The sequence below is a fragment of the Hyaena hyaena genome, unplaced genomic scaffold, assembly GCF_003009895.1.
Source record: "Hyaena hyaena isolate Hyena2069 unplaced genomic scaffold, ASM300989v1 scaffold_353, whole genome shotgun sequence".
NCBI lineage: Eukaryota > Metazoa > Chordata > Mammalia > Carnivora > Hyaenidae > Hyaena > Hyaena hyaena.
The window spans coordinates 1,626,092-1,652,214 of record NW_024080987.1 but is presented as its reverse complement, the minus strand read 5'-3'; the positions used below and the strand labels follow the sequence as shown (position 1 = coordinate 1,652,214).

At 38.2% G+C, this 26,123-nt stretch overlaps 1 protein-coding gene across 1 annotated transcript in view; it reads left to right on the top strand.

Moving 5' to 3' along the window:
- Positions 1–24,474: 24,474 nt before the first annotated feature.
- MAP2 (microtubule associated protein 2) overlaps positions 24,475–26,123 on the top strand; it is a 275,144-nt gene continuing 273,495 nt past the window's right edge. Inside the window, exon 1 of the mRNA XM_039249970.1 lies at positions 24,475–24,581. The gene's annotated coding sequence lies outside the window, so the exon portion shown is untranslated. The remainder of the gene's footprint in view (positions 24,582–26,123) is intronic.

Genomic DNA, 26,123 nt, shown 5'->3' with positions numbered 1-26,123 from the left:
TGAAACTTAATAACTACTTTGAAATTTTTGCTTCGGCATCTTTGTTAGCACTGGCAAGGAAATGTTTTTTTTATTTATTTTGAGAGAGAGAAAGAGAGGAGGCGGGGCGGAGAGAGAAACCCAAGCAGGCTCTGCATTGTCAGCGCAGAGCCCGATGTGGGGCTCGAACTCATGAACCATAAGATCATGACCTGAGCTGAAATTAAGAGTAGGACACTTAACAAACTGAGCCACCCAGGCGTCCCAGAAATGTAAACAATTTAAATTAATGTTATAAAAATAAATGAGTGGAATGAATTTTCATCAAGCGTTTAGTCATACTTGTATGTTTTCCTGATGATTCAAAAACTTTGTGATTCTGGAAGGAATCAAAAAACATTTGGACAAATTTGCTGATAAAAAATTAGCATACGTTGTGCTCACATAGGCAGCGTATACACTAAAAAATTAGCATATGTTAAAGTAAACGTTTTTGCTTAGAATTTAAATTATATATTTAAAATAGTTCAAATTACCAATCAATTATTAAATTAGGTGATGTACATTAAATGCTTTACCCAGGGCCTAACACATAGTAATGATGAAGTAAAAGCTATCATTATTTTTGCAAATCTAAAGTGTATGATTCTATGTATTGTCCTTTTTTATTCTGTTAACTTTTATATCTCTCCTCATGATAAATTGATTCATTACTAATTTTTAACAAAGACACTTTGTAATAGTAAAACAACTGAAATTAAAATATATATCCAGTTATATTGCTGTATTTTTAAAACATGCTTACTAGCCATTTCATTCTCAGATCTTATTAATATGTATTGTAACTCTTTTGCAAAATTTTCATATTAATCTTAATTTTTTTTAGCATTAAACAAAAAAAGATTTGTTCATTTTTCAACAAGAACATGGGGGTTAATGGATTGAATGAAACCCTTTGTTTACTTAGTTTAAGATCCACACGGTGAAAATGATATTAAAAAATAATTCTGATTATAATTGTTTGAGTTATGTATGTCCATGATTTGATTATGCATTGCCTAAGGGCAAAGATATGATATTATTAATTTTTTATATTTATTTACCCATTTATTCATTAAAGAATTATTTATTACAAACTTATGTCCTAACCCCCAACCCCATTGGAATGTATGCATTTATCTCCATTTTCACCACTACCATGAGGGTTCTGTTCATGAATATCTCTTGCATAGGCTCTCACAACAGCCTCCTAACTGTTCTTCTTACCAACAAGAAAGCTTTGGGTTAATTTATGACTATCTTTATCAGGAGATATATTAATAAGATGCTGACTCATTAATTTCTTCATCTTTCTTATCAGATATCAGTTTGTTAATATCCTTGGAACACAGGTTACAGTGACACATGTAAATCTATATGTAGAGGTATACAAAAATATATAGATATAGATACGGATAGAGAGAAATGCTAAGGGCCAAGAATGAAGGCAAGGGAGGAACACTAAAGTTATTTGAATGAAAAAAAGTATTTAACAATATTGAAGCAAAAAAAGATAATACAGCTCTAGGTTATTTCTATTCACTTTTGTAAGAAAGATCCCAGTTAAACAAAAACATATAGGAACCTTTAGTAAAAATTTACCGGCCTTTAAACACTGGTTAGAGTGAACCTATAAAATGTATCTGAGCTATAATTACAGAGGGTTTAAAAAGAAAGAGTGGTCATTGAGTCCAGTTATGGTCAAGAAAAAATAAACTGGAGAAGGAATTTTACTTTGTTTGCTTTAAAGCAAAAAGTGTACTTGATGTACATCCAAAGAGGTGTCTAATTGGTTATTATAAAATGGGTGACATAGTCAATAAGAATGATAAATATTTATAGTATTGAACAGAACACAGTGGAAAACTACATTCATGGCCCTGAGCCCTTTGACCAAATTACAAAGAATATTTGTTTTGAAAAGAATTTTAAAACATCAGGACTATAAAAAAAAAAGGAGAGTACATTATATATAAATTTGTTTTAAACAATATCATTTGTGTATTTTCATACTTTTATTTCAACATGTATTATTATATAATAATTTATATAATGTGTGGGGCATAAAAATGATAATTAAAATTAAATAAGTAAAAGCCCCAATTTTATTGCTTTTTACTGCATGTAATAAATCTTATAAATAAATATCATGAATTTTGTTTTCTCTATTACAAATTCAAGACAGACTACTGGTCAAGACCCTAGACTCTGAAGTTAGAAACTCTGGAATTAAATTCTGCTACTTATTACTTGTGTACTTTTGCTTACTAAACTTCTCTAAGATTTACTTGACTTATAAATGTAATGGAAATAACAAAAGTACTTACCTTATAGCACTGATACACAAATTAAATGGGATTATGAATAAAGGAACACAGTACCTAGCATTTAAGTGTTCATTAAATTGTTTTCATCATTCTAATGGCTATATGTTATTTCATTATGATTTTATACTTAAATGTACTTAACCAACTATCATATCAGCCATTTAGGCTTCTTCCAAATTTTGTTATTATTACCAAAGCTACAGTGAACATTCCTATCACAAAATCTTTATTATTTTTTTTATGTATTCATAGGTATAGATGGAATTGCTGGTCAAAAGGCATGTCTATCTGTAGCTTTTTAGTCACTTTTATTAGTCTCAGTAAAGAAAAAATAAGATTAAAAAAAGGGGGCCTCAGTGGCAGAAAAATGTATGCCTGATAAAATCTTAACTTTACACTGAAGATAGAAGTTAAGAAAAACAGTGAAAGTCATGACATTATCCCCTTACTTGATGCAACTTCGATTAAAATGAACATTGTAAATTGCAGGCAAGTGATTGGATTAAGACTTGTAAAAGCCATGCAAAAGAGTCAAAGACTGAGCATTTCAGAACATTCCAGCCATAGGATAGCAGCCGGAAATAATTACCTCTGGCACCAGCTCTTTCAAGAGAACACTGACAGGCATTATCCAATGAAGACAGAAGAAATAAAAATTTGAAAGATGCCAGTATCAAACGAGATGGGTGTGCTGAAATTCTGTTAAATCCACACAGAGCACAATATCATATATTCACGTGCAACCAGAAGAGAAAATAACACAGATTATGATATTCTTTTAGAGGGCTGATACTTCAAAAGCAATGGATCAATTAGTTTCTGAAGAAAACTGTACATAAATCCAACACAAAACTAAATCTAATAGAATGCAAGCTATATTAGACTCAGCAAGGGAGGAGATAAATCAGAGGCTTAGTTGCAGAAGTGTGGGCAGTCAGGAGCCCAAGGAGTCAGGGGATTGAGGATGTATCCTCTCAACGAACACACACTCCTCCACATTATGATGTGTTTATCCTATAACTGTAAAGTAATGTTGCTGTGGAAAGTTTAAGACCCAGAGAAGGAAAGAATTACAACTATAGAAAACTCATTACTGCAGAAAGTATAATGGTGCATGAAATTATTGATGCAGAGCTTACAACATAATGCAGTTCTTGTTGTTCTGCTTCTGTGTGAAAATTGTAAAATTCTCAACACAAGAGGATCTGAAAGCAAAGATAAACTAATGAAAAGTCACGATAAGTAAAAATGTATTTCTACATCCTTACTCTGAGATACTGTATACAGTTGGTTTTTATTTTTTTGTCTCTCTCTTTAGGTAAAAATACGGAGATATTAAATACTTACTAAGTCTAATGTCTTGAGCTACAAAAAGGGTAAAGAAAAACATACATTTTAGAATTTATCAAGCCAATGAATTGGGAATGAAAACAGGTCAAAGTAACTAAGTGGCTGTGGGCTAAATCTACTCAAAATAGGGGCCTACAATTATTCCACCTGGCTAGAAGGAGGCCTTATTTATTAAAAGCTACTATCAATTAAGCTCCTACCTATTTATTGTGTATTGTATTATCTCAATTGATCTTTCCAACTCACTCAAGACAGAGGATACTACTTTCCTACTTTAGGTAAGAGAGCTTGTGTATGTTGTTGAACATCACCCAGCTGGTAAGAGGCAGAAATGGGACTCAAACTTAGGAACTCTGTATGATTTTGAAACCCTGTTAATTTTAAACACTCTACTATCTTACTACTGTTTAGAGACAGCAGCTCAATTCTAGAATAGGGCATGCTCATAAAACTTGGTTGCCTATTTAAATTTCAGATTTGTATCTCGAATCAAAATAGATTATATAACCTTGTTATAGGAACATCAGGCATCACCCTCAGTTACCAAACTTTCAGTTCAGTTGCAAATTGTACAGCCTAGTAACACAGCAAGAGGAGCCGTGAGAGAGAGTTATCTATCTTAAATAAATCTGATCTTCGACCTATAAAAAATTAATTAATGCCATCAAAAGACTGGGGTGTAGAATATGTATGAGAATGTGGACAATTAACATGGAGGATATAAAAACAAGGGCAAGGACTAGGTGAAGATATTCCAAGGATTAATGATTAGAAAGAAGTGAAATGTGATGAGTGGGAGTAAAAAGGGATACTGAGAAGTGGTAAGACCATGTGGTTGCCACGGAGACACCAAATCATGCTGTGGATGACCTAGCTAGGAGAAATAGTCATAACAGAGAAAACAGTTTTGAGAGAGAGATAAGGACAAACATTCTAAAGCAGCATGTGGGAAAGAAGACCTACTAGAACATTTGGTGTTTGAATGCCTGGTAACAAAGAAATGTTAGGAAAAAGGAGTAGTGGATTTAAGAATGCCAAGGTTAAAGAACTGTCTGTATAAAGGAAGAAATACCAAAGCATGATAAATGCATTTGCACTAAAGGACACTGGAGGATAATTATCTAGCAGAGAATACAAAGTGATTTTGCTGGTGTCACAGAGCATTGGCGGCCATAAAAACAACTTTTGTGCTAACTCGCTCATAACAAAATTATGTTTAAATGCCAAGTAATTTACTTTCTGATTTGCAAGACCAGATTTGCAGAATCAATTTATTTCTACCTATCACTGAATACATTCTACATTGCCAGCTACCAGTTGACTGCTGACACTGCATTTATAAAGCCAGACCTAATCACTAGGATTAGTATCACTATAGTTAAAAGAAGGTCTGAGCAAAAGCACACAGTATAAAGATATGCGCTTTCCAATAAATCCTAACTATTTGTTTTGTTTATCTTTGCATATTACGTGGCATCCAGCACAATGCCTGGTATATACTTCTTGCTTTTTAGATTCCATTAAACAAAGCATTAACACTAAGTACTCGTTAATTGTTAAGAATGGTGACATGGGGTCACTTTTAGAGCAAGATTTAAAGAAATAAAAATGGTGAAAAACAAATGAGATTTTTCTTTTTATATGTAACTTATGAGACATTTTTAATGTTTTCTCAATTTTTAAATATTTAATTTGTTGATAAGACTCAATCTTTAGTAGAGCAAATTTTAAAATTTCCCTTTTATTCTTCAAATAATAGGAAACTGTAGCCCCTACACAGCTCTGTAATTCCTCGAAAAAATGATGAAACTTCACTTGGTACAGTTTAGCTGAGGTATTTTGATGACATCACCTTCTACAGACAATGAATATCTCACTAACTTGTGTCACATAAAAATTGCTTTTTGTTCAGTTTTGCTATATGACTTGTAAGTGTTAGAAGAACTCACACATACTTGCATACAAGGGAATGGATGCTCCAATGGAGCTGCCAGAAAGAAGTTTCTGTGCTTCTAAGAAAGAATCATAAGGAAGAAGAATGAATGAACGAGTGAATGAATGAATAAATGAATGATAAAAATTTTAAAAAGAAAGAAGCATAAGAAAGGAACCAACTTTTTTTTAAAATTTTTAATGTTTATTTATTTATTTATTTATTTTTTACACAAATAGTTTATTGTCAAATTAGTTTCCACATAACACCCAGTGCTCATCCCCACAAGTGCCCTCCTCCATGCCCATCCCCCCTTCCCCCCCACATCCATCAGTCCTCAGTTTTTGTCAGCATTCAAGAGTCTCTCATGGTTTGCCTCTCTCCCTTTCCCCCACCATTTCCTCCCTTCTTCTCCCCCTTGTTCCTCAGTTAAGTTCCTCTTAATCCTCCTATACGTGCAAACATATGATATTTGTCCTTCTCTGCCTGACTTATTTCGCTCAGCATAACACCCTCAAGGTCCATCCATGTTGCTACACATGGCCAGATTTCATTCTTTCTCATTGCTATGTAGTATTCCATGGTATAGATAAACCACATCTTCTTGATCCATTCATCCGTTGACGGACACTTAGGCTCAGAAAGGAACCAACTTTTAAGGGAATAAGTGGAAATTCAGTTATTAAGAAATGAGAATTATATTAAGATATCAGTATGTCTAGAGAAAGACATTTATTGAGAATGATATCTAATTCACATTTTGGCAATTGCAAACTTCACACTTCTTTAAATACCATTATATTCTCACACTGAAAGTAGTAGTATAGCTTGTTCATTTCCATCTTTAGGAACTGCTGTGGTATTCTTTGCTCAACTTAGTACTCAAAATGCCTTGTGAAATGTTCAAGCCCTTCTGTCTTTAAGATCTTTATAAAAAGAAGAGCATTCCTTGCAAAATTGGCCACATGTAATTCATTATAAAATAATCACGTTCCCTTTCTTCCTCCAACCTTTATTCTTTATTATTTATTCTTAAATAGCAGATACAGTGATCACTTTCTTCTTACTGTGACAAACTTGGATTAAGTTACATGTCAATCAAGATAGACTTTAGTAACTGATTTTCATCAGATCAACCTATTAAGAGAAGAAGCTGCCACTGGATGTGATGGCCTTCTTTTGGACATTAACACTCAAATCGCTCCTCACTCATAAGCTTATCTTTAAAAAAAAAAAAAGCATATTTCAATAAAACTGATCATTAAAAGGCATCATCCACTTATTCCATTAGCTCGATTTAAGATGGTATCAAGAATATCATTTTGGCTTTCTGTGAATAATTTTCTTTACATAATAAAGGTTGAAAAACTGTGTAATAAACAACGGCACAAGGCATACAATAGAAAATTTTAATGCAGGTTGCTCCATGTTTCATATGTTAGCCTTCGTGTTAGTTTAAGTTAAGTAATAAAAAAATACCCCAATATACTAATATATGATATGCTAATAAATACGCTAATATAGTAATAAAATTAGTATATTCATTTATATTTAAAATAAAAATGAACTCCTTGAGCTTCTAAGATGGTAGGTTTTCTGAATTCTTCATGTAAAAAGAGCTAAATTAAAACAAATGTTATACAAACATTTTGATTCACTATTCAAGAGACTAATGTGTTATATATTTTACTGCTTTGAGAAATAATATATCTTTAAATGTACAATATACTTTAGGACATAGCATAGTCATCCAATTGTTTTTTTCTCTTTTCCTTCAGTAATTTCATAAAAGAATGGTGATGAATGGGTGGGGGCAGCATATAGCATATGTAACTAGGAGGTTTCTAGTATTCTTCACTTTATGTCAAACTACATTCATCTCTGCATTTTTCAATCTTGTTAATGAAAGCACAAAGACTTATTCAGAGTGCTACAACAATTACTGCAGAATTATTTGGCCTCTTGATATCTAAAGACCTTGTCTTCTGACCTTGTCAAGTATTTCAAATTTTGAAAAATGACACTCAAACTGGAAACACTTTTCTTAATTGCATTGGTTACTTTGAGCATGAGGTCATCATTTAAATATGCCCTCGTGTTCTGAGTGGGGTGTGTGTGTATATAGTTAGGTGAGCTTGCAAGACATGAGAGTCTGGGAAGTTAGGAAGAGAGTATAAATGATTAGAAATGTATTATAAAATATATTTATATATTAAATATATATATTAAAATGTATTTATATTTATCATTTCTGTGAATTTCAAGTATTACCATTACTTATGTAAAAGGAAAGTGAATAGGCAGTTGCTGCACTGCTTGAGTCTTTTTCTGCAGAATTGAATGTGGGTTGAAATTTCACAACACTGTACAAAGTCTAAGCATGCTCAGTAGCAATCACCATAACTCAGGGCTGGTTAAAAGCAGGACAAAAGTACTGTTGTTTGTTGATGGAAAAATACAAAATCTCTCAATTATCCCCGTTGGCCTTGGGGCAAACTGGCTTCTGTATCAGGAGGAGTTTAACACTATGCCTTTTCCAGCACAATTATACAGAGAAATTTGACTCCCAGTCCAGTGGTAAGAGCAGCTCCATGGTGATGCTGATGGATGTCATTATAGTTGCCGTCTAAGCACCTGGCAAGATGTGGGAGTGGGCAATGCTGTGCCTCTTAGCAGCTAGAGTTTATGGTATCTTGTGCTTTGATATTCATCCTACATATTTTCAAGCATTGTCACAAGAATAACTATTCAAGTTTCATGTTGACTAGCCCTGTGCCCTGCAAAGTTGAAGATACAGTCAAACTATCCTTGATCAGTGAGAGAGTATCATTCAGATAGGACAGGGAAAAGTGCTACTTTGCACAAAGGAAGGTTTATTAACTGTATAGCAATGTCTCATTATTAAATGGTTCCTCTTGGAATGCTGAGTTGTACAGAGTGTTGAAAGAACTAAATCATAATGACTCATATTTGGAGAACAGCTTGCTTACACATTACCATTTAATCAATTTGAATATAATAAATTGGCACACAGCATTCCCTCCAACTTCATCCTTCCATCGCACATTGCAAAGGCTAGAAAACCAAAACATACACATGCCCTGTGTTCTTGTGCATAGGGTTCTGGAAATTATGTTCACTATTTCCTGCCATTTAGAAAGAAGTAAGGATAGTGATTTCGCTACAGCTGCTGAATAGTGTAGTTGAGGAGACCATGGAGTTTTCCGCATTCATCACCAGCTGCATGATTGTCAAGAGGCAGTTGTGGTGGGAGCAGGCTGGTGTCCTGATACTTAGATCTCATTTAGGTCACCGCCCTTAAACCCGTTATTTACAACAGCAGCTTCATGATTTGCAGCTCTCAGGTTGTGACAGAGGTAAGGGCACTCCTGACTGACCGGTCCAAAAGGGATTTTCTCATTCTCGTTTGAAGGCCAAGCCTCAGCCCCCTATTCCATCTGTTCTAAAAATGTGTTAGTATTTTATTTTCTATATTGAATCCCGTTCTGCCTAAAGTATTTAGAGTGGTTTTTGTTTACTGCAAAATAATCCAGACAGAAGTGCTCTCATTTCCCACAGGAACACTGAAGATTGGATAATGAAAAGAGGATGTTAGGGATTTCGGCTCTTAGTAATTGTAGAATAGTTTATTGTAGACTGATTCTCCCTCCAAGAAGAATGCGACGATCTGGAAAAATGTAAACATATAGCTGTGTGCAAGTAGCTCCAAATGAATATTGATGGTATAAAGCAACAACAATAAGGTGTTTGGCATTTTAAATATCCAGAGAAATAAAGTATATGAAAATTACACTTGAGTCAGGAGAGGATATAAGTTGAATTAAAGTGCTCTAACTTTCCTTTATTTCCAGGAAGTGCTAAAAGGATACACAAAGGCTGTAATCACTAGCAGGACCATATAAAGGTCAATAAAAGAATGTACAAGCAACAATCTAATGGAGGTAATATGAAATAAAAATAGCCAATTTATTGAGATAAGGGAAGAAAGAAAACAAAAAGGAACATAAAGCAGTGGGTGCAAATATAAAACAAATAGTAAGACGGTAGATTGAAGCCTCAAAATAAATGAATTATAGTAAATGGAAACAGATAAAATAGACCAAAATTGTCAGACTGGAAAAAAGATAAAACTTAATGTTGCATACAAACTACTTATGACTTAATATAAAAAGACTAAAACGAAAGAATGGAAAAAGATATGCTATGCGAACAATAGCCAAAAGAAAGTTGATGGAAGTGTACAAATATGAACAAAATAGGCTCTAAGACATTACTACAAAAAAGAACAGCTCATATTAGCATATAGCAAGAATATATGATCATTTTGGATGTGTATAGCATAGCCTTCAATATGTGAAGCAAAAGTTGGCAGAAGTATTATTTTTTAATTTTTTAATGTTTATTTTTGAGAGAGAGAGAGAGAGAGAGAGAGAGAGAGAGGAGAGAGTAGGGGAGGAGCAGAAGGGGGGAGACACAGAATCCAAAGCTGAGCTGTCAACACAGAGCCTGACAGATCATGACCTAAGCTGAAGTTGGACACTTAACTGACTGAGCCACCCTGGCGCCCCAAAATTAGTAGAATTAAGAGAAGAATAAATCATCACAATGGGAGATTTCAACACCTAACCTTCAGAAACTACTGGAACAAGCTAACAAAGATCAGTAGGAAAGACAAGATTAGAAAGCACAGATTGAAAATTGAGCTAGTAGATATATTGTAAAACAAGAACTCGAACAACTGCAGATTACATGTTATTTTTAAGTGCAAATTGGATAGTTAGCAAAATTAACCAGGCACTAGGTCATAAAAGAATGTGGCTCTGACCACAGTAGAGAAATATATATATATTTTTAGCCAGAAATAAATAACAAAATGATAATGTAAAAAGACCTGAAGTGTTTGTAAATGAAATGATATTCTACTAAATAACCACAAGTCAAGAAGGAAATCACAATGGAAAATAGAAAATAAGTTTGAATGATAATTAAAATAGGGCATAACATATCTAAGAAATACAGCTTAAACTATGTTTAGAGAGAAAGTCACGACTTTAAGTGTACATATTAGAAAAGATTTCACCTTCTATATGAAGAAGCTAGAAAAAGAACACCATATGAATTTCAAAGAAAGTACAGAATAAAGAAGATAAACAATAGGAAAAAACTGATGATAGAAAACAATGGTTTTCTATTTCACTAAAGACAAAGATCATTTTTTTAAATGACTTAAGAAATTATAAAGTCTTGGCAAAGCTGATGAAAAAGAAATATAAAAGGTACAAATTACCGATATCCTTAATAAAATTATGAATGTAAAATGATAAGGATGTCATAAACAACTTCATACCGATAAATCTGGAAATTTAGTGAGATGATAATCTGGAACAACACAGTGTATAAAACACACCGAAATAGCAATAAAAAATCTGAATATATTTGTTAAATAAGTTTAACTTTGAATTGAACAACTTATTGCAAAAAAAAGGCACCAAGTCTGGGTGACGTTACTGGCAAATTGTTCTAGTCACCCTCTCTTTCTGTTCCTCCCCCACTTGCACTCTGTCTCTCTCTCTCTCAAAAATGAATAAGATAAAAAAATAAATAAATAAACTGGAGTTAATCTAAACTATATGCCTATAAACTATGATGGTGATTATAATCCCAAAAGTGTCTACTAGAGAATAACAGAAAGATATAGTAAAAGAAATGATGATGAAAATGGTACAAAATAAAAATAATTATCAAAGTTTGTAATGGAACTATAGAGGAACAAAAAAGACTTAAGATATTCAAACCAAAAACATCACGACAGATGTAAATCCTACCCTTTGATAAATATATTAAATTTAAACGGATTGGAAAATGCAGATATTGGCAAGATGCAATTTAAAAATTGTTTCAAATATATGCTATTCATAAGAGAGACACACACAAAAAGGCTTTAACTATAAATATATAAATAAAATCCTCAACAAACTAACAATTCACATCCAATAACATTTATTTTTATTTTTTTTAATGTTTATTTATTCTTGAGAGAGAGAGAGAGAGACAGACAGACAGACAGAGAGACAGAGACAGAGAAAGAACGTGAGTGAAGAAGGGCAGAGATGGAGGGAGACACAGAATCTGAAGCAGGCTCCAGGCCCTGAGCTGACAGGACAGAGCCCGACGTGGTCACAAACCATGAGATCATGACCTGAGCTGAATTTGGACAACTAACCGACTGAGTCACCCAGGTGCACTCAAATCCAGTAACACTTAAAAAGGATCGTAAGCCATGGTCAAGTGTGATTAATCTCAAGAATGTAAGATAAGTTCAACATGTAATCAATATGATAAATTATTTTAATAAAATAAAAGATAAAACCCATATAATCATCCCAATTGATACAGAGAAAGCATTTGACAAAATTGAACATCCTTTTTGATAAAAAAACAATCAACAAGCTAATAGATAGGAACTTCCTCAACCTGAAAAAGAATATCCATGAAAATCCCACAGCTAACATCATACTTAAAGAAAGACTGAAATAGTTACTTCTAAAATGAAGAGCAAGAAGAAAATGTATGTTCTTTCTGCTTCTATTCAGCATTGTACTGAAGATTGTAGCCAGGGAAATTAGACAAATAGTAATAATAGTAATAATAATAATAATAATAAATAATAATAATAACATCCAGATTAAAAAGGAAGAAGTAAATCTGTATCTATTTGCAGGTAACATTTTTTTGAAACTGAAAATTCTAAGGAGTCAAAAAAAGATAAAAATTATTAGAATTAATAAATGAGTTCAGCAAGTTTGCAGAAAGTACACTCAGTTATATTTCCATAAACTATCAACACAGTCCCTAAAATATATAACATCAAAAAGAATAAAATTCTTAGAAATAAATTTTAAAAAAGAGGTGCAAGATTTGTACACTAAAAATAACATAGAAAGAAATTAATAAAAACCTAAATAATTGGAGGCACATCTTGTGTTCATGGATTAGAAGACTTAATATTGTTTCAAGAGTGTTACTCCCAAACTAATCTATAGATTCAATGCAAGTCCTATCATGGAGGCTCATCTTTCCCAATTTCAAAAGTTACTACAAAGCTACAGTAATGAGGACAGTGTAGCACAAAGGGCATGAAGATGGATATACAGATCAGTAGAATAGAAATGATATTCCAAAAATAAGTCTTCACAGTTTTTGGAGAATTAATTTTCCAAGAACATGATGAAACAATTCAATGGGGAAAGAATGGTTTTCAGGAAATGGTGCTGGGGCAACTGGTGGTCAGCATGCAAGAGAATAACATTTAGCTTGTATCTCACAGCATATAAAAATTAACCCAAAATGAATAGAAAACCTGCAACGTAGACCCTGAAAGTATAAAACTCTTAGAAAAAAACAAAAATTTCCATGATTTTGGACGAGGCAATGGTTTCTTACATATGACACCAAAAATACAGTAAACCAAAAAATAAATGGATATATCAGACATTATTGTAATTAAAAACTCTTTCAGTGGACAGTGTCAAGAAAGTGAAAGGATAACCCACAGGATCAGGTAAAATATTTACAAATCATATACCTGATAAAGAATTAATATACAAAATGTGCAAATAACACTTTCAACTCAACAAGAAAAGACATGTAACTCAGTTTTCAAAATGGGTAAAGAATTTGAACAGATAATTTTCCAAATAACATATATAAATGGGCTGGAAACAAATGAAACAATGCTCAATAGTATTAATCACTAGGGATGTGCAAACCAAGACCACAATGAGATACTATTTTACACCCACTAGAATGGCTAAAATTAAAAAAAGAAAAAGGCAAAGCAATACCAATTTTTGGTAATGGTGAGGAAAAACTGAAACCTTCGTACACTGCTGGTGAGAATGTAAAATGGTACAGCTGCTTAAAAAAAAAACAGTTTAGCAGTTACTCAAATTAATAAAAATACAGTTAAATACAACTATAAATATATACATATTTGTAGGATGTATAGGATATATATACATATATTTCTGCTTCATTCCTAGGCATATACACAAGAAAACTGAAAACATATCCATATAAGAACTTGTACACAATGTGCATAGAAGCATAATTCATGGCATCCAGGAAGTGGAAACAACCCAAATGTGCAACTTTTTATCAGTGGTTGAACAAAATGTGACAAATCCTACAATGGAATATTATTAAACCATTGAAAGGAATGAAGAACTAATACATGTTACTACATGGATTAAGCTAAGTGAAAGAATTCAAGCACAAAAGATTACATAGTATATGTTTTCATTTATGGTAAATGTCCAAAATAGGGAAATCCATAAGGGCAGATAGCAAATTAATACTTCTCTTTTTTAAACATTTTTTAATGTTTTATTTATTTCTGAGAGAGACAGAGAGACAGTGTGAGCAGGGGAGGGTCAGAGAGAGAAGGAGACACAGAAACTGAAGCAGGCCCCAGGCTCTGAGCTGGCTGTCAGCACAGAGCCCGACGCGGGGCTCGAACCCACGAACCGCGAGATCATGACCTGAGCCGAAGTCCAACGCTCAACCGAAGTCCGATGCTCAACCGACTGAGCCACCCAGGCACTCCAGTAAATTAACACTCCTTAGGGGCTGGGAAAGGTAGGAACAGGAAGTACACAGCTTTAAGTATGGAGACCTCTTTTTAGGGTGATGAAACTGTTCTGAAATCAGTGGCGATGGTTGCACAATTCTGGGAATATGCTAAAACCCACAGAATTGTACGTTTTAGAAGGGTGAGTTTTCATTAATATCTGAATTGTATCTCAATTTTAAAAGTAGAGCAAGGAAAAAATATACCATGTAAATCTCACTCCAAAGAAGTCTAGAGTGATTCTATTAATTCAGACAAAGTGAACTTTGCAAAAACAATATTACTTGGAAAGGAAGAACATTAATCATGATCCATGGAATAATTTATCAATAAAACATCTAATAATCCTTATATGTGCATGTATACTCACTCTTTCAGAGCTTCAAAACACATGATGGAAAATCTAACTGAACTCAAAGGAGAAATAGACAAATCTACAATTACAGCTGGATATTTCAATTCTCTTGTCTTCACTTAGAGGTCAAATAAAAAGAAAATCTGCAGGGATATTGATATAAACAACAATATTGGGCAAATTTGCATAATTGACACTTATAAAACACTCCACTTAACAGCACAATGCACATTTTTTCCCTAACAGATTTATTGAGGTATAATTTATATACTATAAAAGTCACTCATTGTAAGTGTACAGTGTGCTGAGTGTTAATAGGCTTACACAGTTGTGCGCCTATAACAACAGTTTGGGAACACAAAAACACCACAAAAAATTCCCTCTTGCTGGTTTGTAGTTAATTGTTGTTCCCATTCTTCACCTCAGGCAACCAGCGATCTACTTTCTGTTTCTACTGTTTTGCCTTTTCTAAAATGTCATGTGGCTAAAATAATGCAGTAAGTCATCTTTTGTGCCTGGCTTCTTTAACTTAGAAAAGTGTCTTTGAGGTTTATCTTGCTCGTTGCCCTATCAGTATTTTGTCCCATTACTGTGTAGTAGTATTCTAGTGGAGATCTATATTATCTGCTTACTAGTTCATGGACATATGGGTGACTTCCAGTTTTCAGTTATTATGCATTATGCTGCTATGAACATGAAGATAAACGTCTTTGTATGGACATATGTTTCATTTTCCTCGGGCAGAGAACCAAGAGTAGAATACCTAGACATGTGTAAGCGCATGTTTCAGTGTTTAAGAAACCAACACACTGTTTCCCAAAATGAATGTATAGCTTTATACTATTACCATCGGTGTATGAGAATTCCAGTTTCTTCATACCCACACTGACACTTGGTATTGTCTGTCTTTGTGATTATATTCTTTCTAGGGTATATGTAACAGTATCTCATGTTTTGATTTGTATTTTCCAGATGGTTAAATGCTATTAAGCATCTTTTTATGTTCTTAGTGGCCATTACTACATATTGTGTGGTAAAGCGTCTATTCAAATATTTAGTCTTTTGATGCAGGGCCGAGATGGGCTGTTTATCTTATTACAGAGTTCTGAGAACTCTCTGTAATTTCTGCGTACAAAGCCTTTACAGAATATACGGCTGTTGGTTCACTTGGGAAGCTTGGGAGCTTCCGGGTGAAATCTGAAACTGGCCTCCTGTTCACAGAGGGCAAGGAGAGACCAAAGAAGGAAGCAGGCCACTTCAGATTAGTAGGTGGCAGGATCAATAAGCAAGGGAACTGACATTCAAGGCTTGTCTCAGATGGCCACAAGATGGACAGTTCTCTGTGCTCGCCTGCCAGGAAAAAAGTTTATAAGAGGCCTCACCTAGGTTCAGATGGTCTCAGCGATGCATTGCTCTCTCACAGCTGCATCCTTGAAAATTTCTCCCACTGTGGGAATAGTGGGCATAACATACATTCCAAGGACAGAGGAGGGGGTGAGGAGCCTTTGATTGCCTGGATCCAGCTCACAGGTTAACTGGTGGTCATGTCCTCTCGATGACCTAACACTTCACCTCTCCAGTGACCAACTGATACCATCTTAAATGCCCCCCTTGTCTGCCCCATGCCCTGGGTGGTCAGCAAGAGGTTTCACTAACCATGGAGGGGACTCATTTGGCAGCTATCTGGCTGTATTGGAGGTAGAAGCCAGAGTGATAGTATAGGCACATGCAGAAAAAAACCCACAGATTAAGATAATGATCTTTAAATTAAGTAACAATGTTTTTCTACTGAAAGCCTTATGATCCAAACCACTAATTATTAAGTCCCCTAGGCTGGGAGGCAGATTACCCAGGGTGTTAACTTGTGTCCTCACCTCATGTAATTTAATAAAGATGATACATTAGCAGACTTAGCATGTATGTGTACCTACTCATGTCAATATGAACATACAACATTCTTTTTGGATAATGGCACAGGTGCCTTCTTTCAAAGCAGCAATAATGTCCAAGGCCATTCTACTTTGGAGGACAGCTTTTCTTATGAGAGTCATTTTGGTGTTCAGAAAGACAAGATTTGCAGGTTGTCATTTAAGATTGTTGGCTGAATTTAGTTGGGGCTTTTTCTGTGTGTGCTTTAAAATCCTCCAGGTCAGAGGAGGCGGGGAAAGTGGTCAAATGATCATATCGATGGGAAATAGAATGTGTCCATCTGGCCCTGAGAAGAAGAAGGTTGGCAAGTTTTATTTCCATGGGGCAGATTCTCCCCTATGTCAACGGGAAACACAGGGTACAGCAGCCCAGGCACACAGGTGGAAGTCACAAAGATTTGTGTCTTGCAACCATTAGGATTCATGCGGGGCGACCCAATACACACCTGGGTGATGTGCCTGGCTAGTGTCAAACTAAAGGCTATCTTTAATATGACAGAATAGCTACACAGTTCCAGTAAAATCCATCCCATGTTCCTGGTATAATTGGGTTGGTTTTGTTTGGCATTTTTCTGTTCCCAACTTGCAATAAGGGTGCCTTTGTGCTCAAATCTGCATAACCTGAGGTGAGCCACAGGAACGCATCCCAAATCTGAGCATAGCCATTCATGGCCTTAATGGTGATATTTTTAGGTCCCTTCCACTCAGTGGTTTGATGGGCTGCCTGTGTAGTTTGATAGAAAAGGAATCCCCATGGCCAGGGTTATTGATGGTGTGTGCCACAGGCCAAGTTTCTGGGTCAGTATTGTTAATATCAGGTGAATTAAGAATACGAGTCCTAGCTTGCTCTTCCTTAATGTACTGTCTTAGTGCCTTCCAATTCCCTCCATGGAGTGGTGATACCCACCATGGTAATCATGACAAACGAGAGGGGGGGCAGCTGGCCACATACCCAATAGCTGGATTGATTTCTTAGCCAGACATGTGATTGGACCCATTGTAGGAAGGTATTTCCAGCAGGTGCCTGCCTCATGACTGGACACCATAGGAATAGAAGAAGTCCAAGGTTGAATAAATGGATATCTAGTAGGATCTTGTATGGGGGGGTCTTCCCCTCCTATAACAATTACGCTTGTGGCCTGATCCTTAGATGCTAATGTGGTGCAGCTTTAGGAATTTGACCTGGTTGTTTATATCATACCTGTTGGCCAGGGGAAGCAGCACTGTCCAGAGTGAGGGGACGTACTGGGGATAGAATGTGCCAGACCAGCATCTCACCGTCTCCCCTCTTTCAATGGTGCATTTTCCATTCCAGCTATGGTGTGTTTCAAAAGGTCCAACCGGAAGCAAGACAGTGACATCCCAGTGGAGACTGAATAGTTCCCCCTCACCCAGTGGAGCAAACTAACTCCCCTTCGAGGTGAGACGTCCCCTGGCAAATTCCAGTCTATGATGCCCTTCCTAGCTGTGATGGGGCTTGATGGTCTCAGCAGCATCACCCCAGTGAGAATCAGAACTATGGCTATTTCCCTAAAGTTCTTTTACAGTATTGGGCATCTTGGCAGGCCTCCCCAGGCTGGTATACAGAGCAACAGGCCCTACTGAGTGATCATTCAAATGTATTAAAGCCTGAGAAAGTACTACCTGGCCAAGGTGGTTTTACCTGTTGGTAATTCATTCTGCTGCTTTAACATTTCATTCTTCCTTTTGACCAACCCTGCTTCTTGCATGCTATAGAGGAGATGGAACCTCCATTCAATGTCATGTCCTTTTGCCCAGTCTTGCACATCATAACCTTTGAAATGTGACCCCTGGTGTATTGAATGAGAGTCTCTGTACATGATACTTAGCTTCTCTAATCCCCTAATGATGGCAGCCTGGTTTGTGTGGCAACAGGGGAAAGCTTGGGTTAGGCCAGACCAGGTGTTTCCACACAAACCAAAGCATACTTAGAGTCCTCACTCAGAGGAAGGAGCCAGAGTAATTAATTATGCCAATACTTTACTAGTTGGGAATTCCAGTGGGTGGTTCCAGATTTCCTTGGCAGTTGCCTTGGGTGTTGTCTAGAACACACATAACATGCTGTTACTGTATTAACCAAGTCACTGATTTTAATTCTTCCTCCTTGACAATGCATCATATCTCCTAGATACTATGGTGGGTGCTCTTTTTAGCACCCAATTTTTAGCATCTACTGAAAGATCGGTTGCGAGGTCTCATATACAAGCTAGGGCATCAGTTTCCAAAAGGTGTCAGTACCTTATGAGCTAGGACATGGAAAACAGTGTGGATTGCCTGAGACTCTTACAGGGAACCCAAATGTCTTTCCACATATTCTGACCCCAGAAGGGCTTATTCGTGATCATCCACCTCTTAGATTCCCATTGGTCAAGCCATGGGGTTAATATCTTTAGAACAGCCCAACTGTCAGGGCGAAGGGTTAATGGCCAGGGCTCGTGAGTGAACACCAACCAAACCATTCCGAGTTCAGCCCAGTGGCTGCTGTGGTTTGTTCCTGCTTCTACCCAGATGGTGTCAGTATTGGGCTGCAGTCTATGTGGATGGGTTGCTGGGACGAGACCCATCTCTTTACCATGTTTCAGGGAGAATTTCCTCCACTCCCTTTATATAGGCCAAAGGGGCCACCACAGGAATGTAGCAGAGGCATTTAGAAATTCTACATATTCTACGGGGCCTAATAGTTCTGCATTCCTAGAGACAGTGGGCTGGTGGGTAGGGTGCTCCTCTGCTGCAAATAGACAGGCCTTGGTCAAAGTGGGAGTTTGAGCCACAGCGGAAATGAGCCAACGGAACTCATTCCTAACTCACCCCATGATAAGAAGGAAAGTTCTCACATGTCGTTCCTTCATGAAAGGCTCTACCTGCAGGAGCGCTGTGTACACTGCTGGGAGCTATTGTTCTATGGAGGTATATCAGGTTTCTGCCCTCTTCCACGATTGGGACCACAATCCATAGGGACCAAAATCATCTCCTTCTGTTGTCTCTGCCACAGTGCCCAACGTATACCTTCCAGACACATCTAACTCAGATGTGCTTCAATCTGCTTCCCTAATACTTTTGCTTTCTCAAAGGCAGCTTGCTATACTGATTCCCAGTGTTACATGTGCCCTTTCTTTGTCAGTGATATAAGAGATGGAGGCATTGTGCCAGGTCCTTCAAACTAATGAAAGTCCTTCAGATTCCCAAAATCCTTATAGACTCTTGTACCTCTCTCATGTCCTTAGGAGTTAGATAGCCTTGCACCTTATCGATCATGGTGTCTGGGATAACGTGTCTCTACACAACCGAAGGACTCTCGAAAACATTATGGCAGAGCCTGCGCCTTGAAATTCTGTGGACTCACTGTCCATCCTCTTGCTCACAGATGTTCCAGAAAAGTCTGCAAAGTGTCCTGACGCAGAGGCAAATCTTTACATGAAAACATTATACTGCCAATATAATGGACTGATTTTACTGTGGGGAGGGAGAACAAGGACAGAGTTTTGGAAAGTATCTCATGACATACTGTGGGGCTGTGCAGGTAGCCCTGCAGAAGGACTTGAAAGGTCTATTGTTGTCCCTCCCTTATGAAGGCAAAATTCATCCTCTGACTCAGCAGCCAAGGTTATACTGAAAAAAAAAAAAAAAAAAAAAAAAAAGCATTTGCTACGCCCAGTACAGCATGGTTCACCGCTAGGACCATGGCCATGCTATCTAAGATGATGACAATATAGGGAAAGCCTCATGGCTTGGGAGCACTACCTTATTCAATTCTTGGTAGTCCATGGTCATTCACCATGAGCCATGTGGGTTTTTTACTGGCCATACATGGCTATTAAAAGCATTATGGGAAGGGCATACAATATCCACTTGGTGCAGTTCTTAGATAGTTTCTCCTCTTATTCCCTCCACCCCAGGCCATTTATATTGTTTGACAGAAACTGTTCTTCATGGGAGTGGTGGATTTACTAGGTCCCAGCTGGTGTTTTCCCTCAGAAAAAAAATCTCAGAGTTTATGTTTTGATTACTCTAACCAGAAGGCAGGGTTCACTAATAGAGGGGATTGAAAATTAAATCAGTAATGATGTACAATCATATACCTATTAGAAAGTCTAGAATCTAAAACACCAAATGCTGTTGAGGATGTGGAGCAACAGGAATGTCTATTCATTATCGGTGGAAAAGTACAACCACTTTGGAAAACCATTTGGCAGTCTCTTACAAAGCTAAACAGTCTATTACACAATCCAGCAGTTGTGCTCCTGGGTAGTTATTTAAATGAGTTGAAAGCATATGCCGGCACAAATACCTGAACTTGAATGTTTATAACAGCTTTATTCATAATTGTCAAAAATTAGAAGCAATCAAGATGCCTTGGATAGGTGACTAGATAAACTGGCCCATTCATACTATGAAATATTATTCAGTGATAAAAAGAAATGAGCTATCAAACCATGAAAAGGCATGAAGAAATCTTAAATGCTTCCTTCTAAGTGAAAGAAGTCAGTCTGAAAGGGCTATGCGTTATTAGATTCCAACTATATGGCATCTGAGTAGGGAGGAGAAGAAGGAGGGAGGGATAAATAGAGCACAGGGGACTTTTAGGGCAGTGAACTATTCTGTATCACACTGTAGATGGTGGATACATGATAGTGTACATTTGGCAAAATCTGCAAAACTATGACATCAAGAGTGAACCATAATGTGAACTATGGACTTAATTAATAATAGTGTCTCAATATTGGTTCATCAGTTATAAAAAATGTACCATATCCATGCAGGAAGTTACTAATAGGAGAAAGTCTGGGCAGAGTGAAAGGAAGTATAATAGGAACTCTCTATACTTTTTGTTCAACTTTTCTATAAATGTAAAACCATTCTGAGAAATAAAGCTTATTAATAATATTTTTTATAAAACCTCCAGAAGATCTAAAGAAATAGAGGCTTATACCATGTTCATGGATTGAAAGGCTCAATACTGATAAGATGGTAATTCTGCAAAAATTGACCTGTAAATTGAACATAATTTTAACCAAAAAACATCAGCACTATTTTTATAGAAATTGAGAATGCAAAAAAAATTAGATGATTCAAAAGAATTTTGAAAATTTTGAAAGAGTAATAACATTGTAGGACTTGCAATACAGGATTTCAGGACTAATTGTAAAGCTAAAACACTATTCTTTTCAGATTTATTTATTTTTGAGAGGGAGCGCAATCAGGGAAGGGGCAGAGAGAGAGGGGGACAGAAGATCTGAAGTGGGCTCTGCACTAACAGGAATGAGTCTGATGTGCGGCTTGAACTCAGGAAACATGAGATCAAGACCTGAGCCTGAGTGGGACGCTCAACCGACTGAGCCTCTCAGGTTCCCCAAGAATAATAACATTGTAGGATTTGCAATGCTTGACTTCAAGACTAATTGTAAAACCGGAACTATATTTTTGTTGGCAGACAATGAGGATGGCCAGGATTATATTTAAAGCCCGAAGTTGTGGCTGTCTACTTCATTATTTTTTCTTTAAGTTTATTTATTTACTTTGAGAGAGAGAGAGAGAGAGAGAGAGCGCACATGAGCTGGGGAGGGGCAGAGAGAGAGAGAGAGAGAGGGAGAGAGAGAGAATCCCAAGCAGGCTCCATGCTGTCAGCATGGAGCCCAACTTGGGGCTCCATTCCAGAATCCTGAGATCATGAGTGAAACCAAGAGTTGGATGCTTAACAGACTGAGCCACCCAGGCACACCTGCGTCTGTCTACTTGAAGCTCAGAGTTATTGCAGACTCAGGGGAATTCTGCCCGAAGTGAGGGAAGGCAGATGGAGCACCTTTTGGAATGTGCTTCTTGTATCAAATAGCACAGAATTAACAGGAACTGAGAAACTCAGTAATCAGGCTATGTGGGACTGAAGCATCCAGAACTGGGTGCTAGGTCATGACTGTCAGCTGCTAACACTGTAGCCGGATTCTTATTCTTCCTTCCAACCCTCCTATCATTTCATAGTCTCCTAAGATGTCCTTCTTCTCACACAGGCCATGTCCTGAGGAAGAGCCCTAACTCTTCCAGCTTCCCTGCTACCTGGGTGTGCCTTGATACTTCCAACCTCACTGCACGCGTCACAGAGACTTGAGGTGTAGCTGGGCGGAGGGAAGTGACACACAGAGCCTGGGGTGTGACCTCAGAGGCCAGGGTTTCAGATTTTGCTCTGTGATAATTTTTAATCTTCACTGCCTCTCATCATTAGGTTTCTTTTTTCCATATGAAAATTAAGAGAATTGGACCAAATTCCTAGGAAATCAACTCTAATGTTCTATGGTTCTATGATTCGATGGATAATTAAAGTGACACAATCAGATTATGGGTGCTGTTTCATCAGCACTGTTGAAACTGTACAAGCCACACCTCTCTATCTTGGCTGACCTTAAAAACACCTTGTTACGACTTGATATAGACGCTTGAAGCAATTCTGAGTTGCATCTTCCCTCTCTTACTTACAATAAAGTGCTGTTCTCTTATTAGAAAGATTCCATGGTAAAGAATCATCTGTTTTCTCAGTTGGTCATATCACTTTCAAAAGTATTTGAGGTAATATTTTTAATGGCGACATTTCAAAGGCATCATTTTCTGTGCTAGTTCATTATTCATATATATATATGTAAGAATATATATAAGAATATATATCTATGTTTTATTTATTTCTGAGAGAGAGAGAGAGAGAGAGAGAGAGAGACAGCATGAACAGGGGAGGGTCAGAGAAGAGCAGCATGAACAGGGGAGGGTCAGAGAGAGAGGGAGACAGAATCTGAAACAGGCTCCAGGCTCTGAGCTAACTGTCAGCACAGAGCCCAACACGGGGCTCGAACCCAGGAACCGTGAGATCATGACCTGAGCCGAAGTCAACGCTTAACCGACTGAGCACCCAGGCGCCCCTCATTATTCTTATATTATTCTTCATATTCTTCACAGACTTCTTATTCATGATCTAATTGCATCCTTATATTAAACATGGCAGAAGGATATGGCTAATATTTTTAATCCTCATTCATACACCGAGGTTTAGATGTAGCAAAGGGACGCTGGATCATACATCTAGCTATGTAGCATGTAAATAAAATCCATGAAGGCAGGGTGCGGGGAGGGAGGCAAGGGAATCTTGCTTTATTCAATGATGTTTCCACAGTGACTACAACAGTGCCTGACAGTAGGTTTTAATAAACATTTGTGGAATGAATAAGAATTACTGAATCTGATTAATGACAGCCATTGCTCCCTTAGTGTTGACAAGCGTTGGTTTCTGTCCTCACGCTCCCCGAAATGTTCCTGTCCTTTCCGAATGCAAGTGTTGTCAGGTTTGGGGAGGAAGCCGGGTGAGTCTTCGCCTCACAGTGACAGAAGAAGGAAAGGAGGGCATTTGGAGAGACTCTCCCATCTCCCCCCAGGAGTCAGAGAAGGGCGGCTGGCTGCCTCTGTTCCGGGGACGCCGGTCTCCCTTCGGCGGCGGCGCGGGAATTCTCTGGAGCCCCGTGCGGCCGGCTCGGCAGGCTCGGGTCGGCTGCCACTCCCGCGGTCCCCGCCGGGCGGCGGGCTGGCTGCGGCTGGAGGCGGGGCTGCCGCGCGCCCGCTTCCCGGACACTGCGGCGGGGGGCCCGGACCCGGGGCCCAGGGGCCGCCGCATGGTGAGGCGGGGCCGGGGCGGGGCGCGGGGCGCGGGGGCGGGGCCGGGGCGGGGCCGGGGCGGGGCCGGGGCGGGGCGGCCGCGAGGGGAGCCCGGGCCAGCGCCGCGCTCAGACTGGGTCGGGTGCTCCGGCTGCGCGGGCTCTCGGCGGCCGCGGGGCATCCTCCCTCCTCCTCCTCCTCCTCCTCCTCCTCGCTTCCTTTTCTTTCCTTCCGTTTCTTTCTCTTCTCCTCCGTCTCCTCCTTCCCCTGCCCCGTCTCCCCTTTTTCTCCTTCTCCGGAGGGCATTTAGTTCTCAGGTCCGCGAGCGCAGGCAGCAGCCGCCGCGGGTGCATCCAGACTCTGCGTCCAGGTAAGGGAGCCGTCGCCGCCTCTGGTTCTGTATACGGCGCCCTTCCTTCCTCCGCCTCGCTTTCTGCGTAGAGGGAGCCTCAGCTCGGAAACGGGTGGGACTGGGGAAGGGGCTGTCTGGTCCCCTCCCTCTGCCTTGGAAACCGGCACAGGTTGGTTTGCGTTCCCGCCTCCCACCTGGCGGAAGCTTCAGGCCCGGCCTCTCCAGGTGTCACCTCCGAGCAGGGGAATGGGCTACCTGGGCTCTAGTGTGTGACCTTGTTAGGTACCACTTTGAAACCCTGGGAACTTAACGGCGGGTTAGGATATCCATATAGAGAGCTAATGTTACCTGAGCTGTAGAAAGACGAGGAGTGGGCTATACAAAGATAATGGGGGGGGAGGGGGGAGGAGAGGGAGAATTCGAGGTAGAGAATGTTTTTGTCCATCTAGCTGCAGAGAACCGCACACTGACGAAATGAGCGAGTTAGGGAAGCCTTGTCAATTTGAAATCATTTTTCTTGTAATTCTTACAGAAACAGCTGGAAGAAAAAAATTGATAAATCTGAGATTGAGAAATCTATGTCTGGTCGTGTTGGAGGGCGGGACACGAAAAAAAATGTCTGGAGGAGCTCGAGCGTTTACAGAGTATTTCTGTTTCAAACGATGGGGGTGAGAAAGCTCTATCTACAGACCCTCTATTCTTTTTATTTTTAAAGGCTTTTGGGGGCATGCATTGCCCATTGCCCCCCTTCCCCAACGTAGTCTTTTGTTTAAGGGTGGAGATTTAAAGAAGGAGTGTATGAAAGGAGCCCGGAGTGGGGAGGTGTTGTGTTTGGGTGTGTGTAGGGGAGGGGAGGGGAGAGTAAAGCAGATGGGGTCAGAAAAAAAAAGCATCTTTTGAAAACTGGAATTGATGTTCTACTGCCTGGAGTCAGGGCTTACGGATTTTGGTCAGAAAATTAAAAGCTTTCATTAGCAACATGCCCATTTATAACAATTACTGTGTGCCGTCTGCTGTAAGCCCTTGGCATAATGCTTCCAGGATATAGACCTTTAAAACTGACACAATGTGAAGGGTTTTTGTTTAAATGCATACACATACATACTCACGCACATATATGCACTTGTGCACATCACACACGTGCGCACACATATGTAATACACTACATGCAGAATATTACAGAAGGGAGTAGCTACTTAAAAGACACATCTTTTAAAATTTATCTTTGAGGATTTGGGGGCTTAGGGTGTGATTGAAATCTGTAGTGCAAAACAAAAAATATTCTTGGGTGATATATAATTTTGAATGTGAGGCAGAAGGATTAATGGATGTTGGCGAAGAACTAACTCAAATATTAAAGGTATAATTTGTTTCGAAATGGTTGGTCCAGGAGAGGAAATGACTGCAAACTGAAATTGAGGTTTGCAGCCGCAGTGAGGCGATGGAGAACAAAGCCTTTTATGTGAGGCACATTATGCAAAATGTCCCATGTGTGAGCTTCAGGTACCAGCCCAGTGTAAAGCATAGCTCTGTCACCCTCTCATTTCATTGTGGGCAATT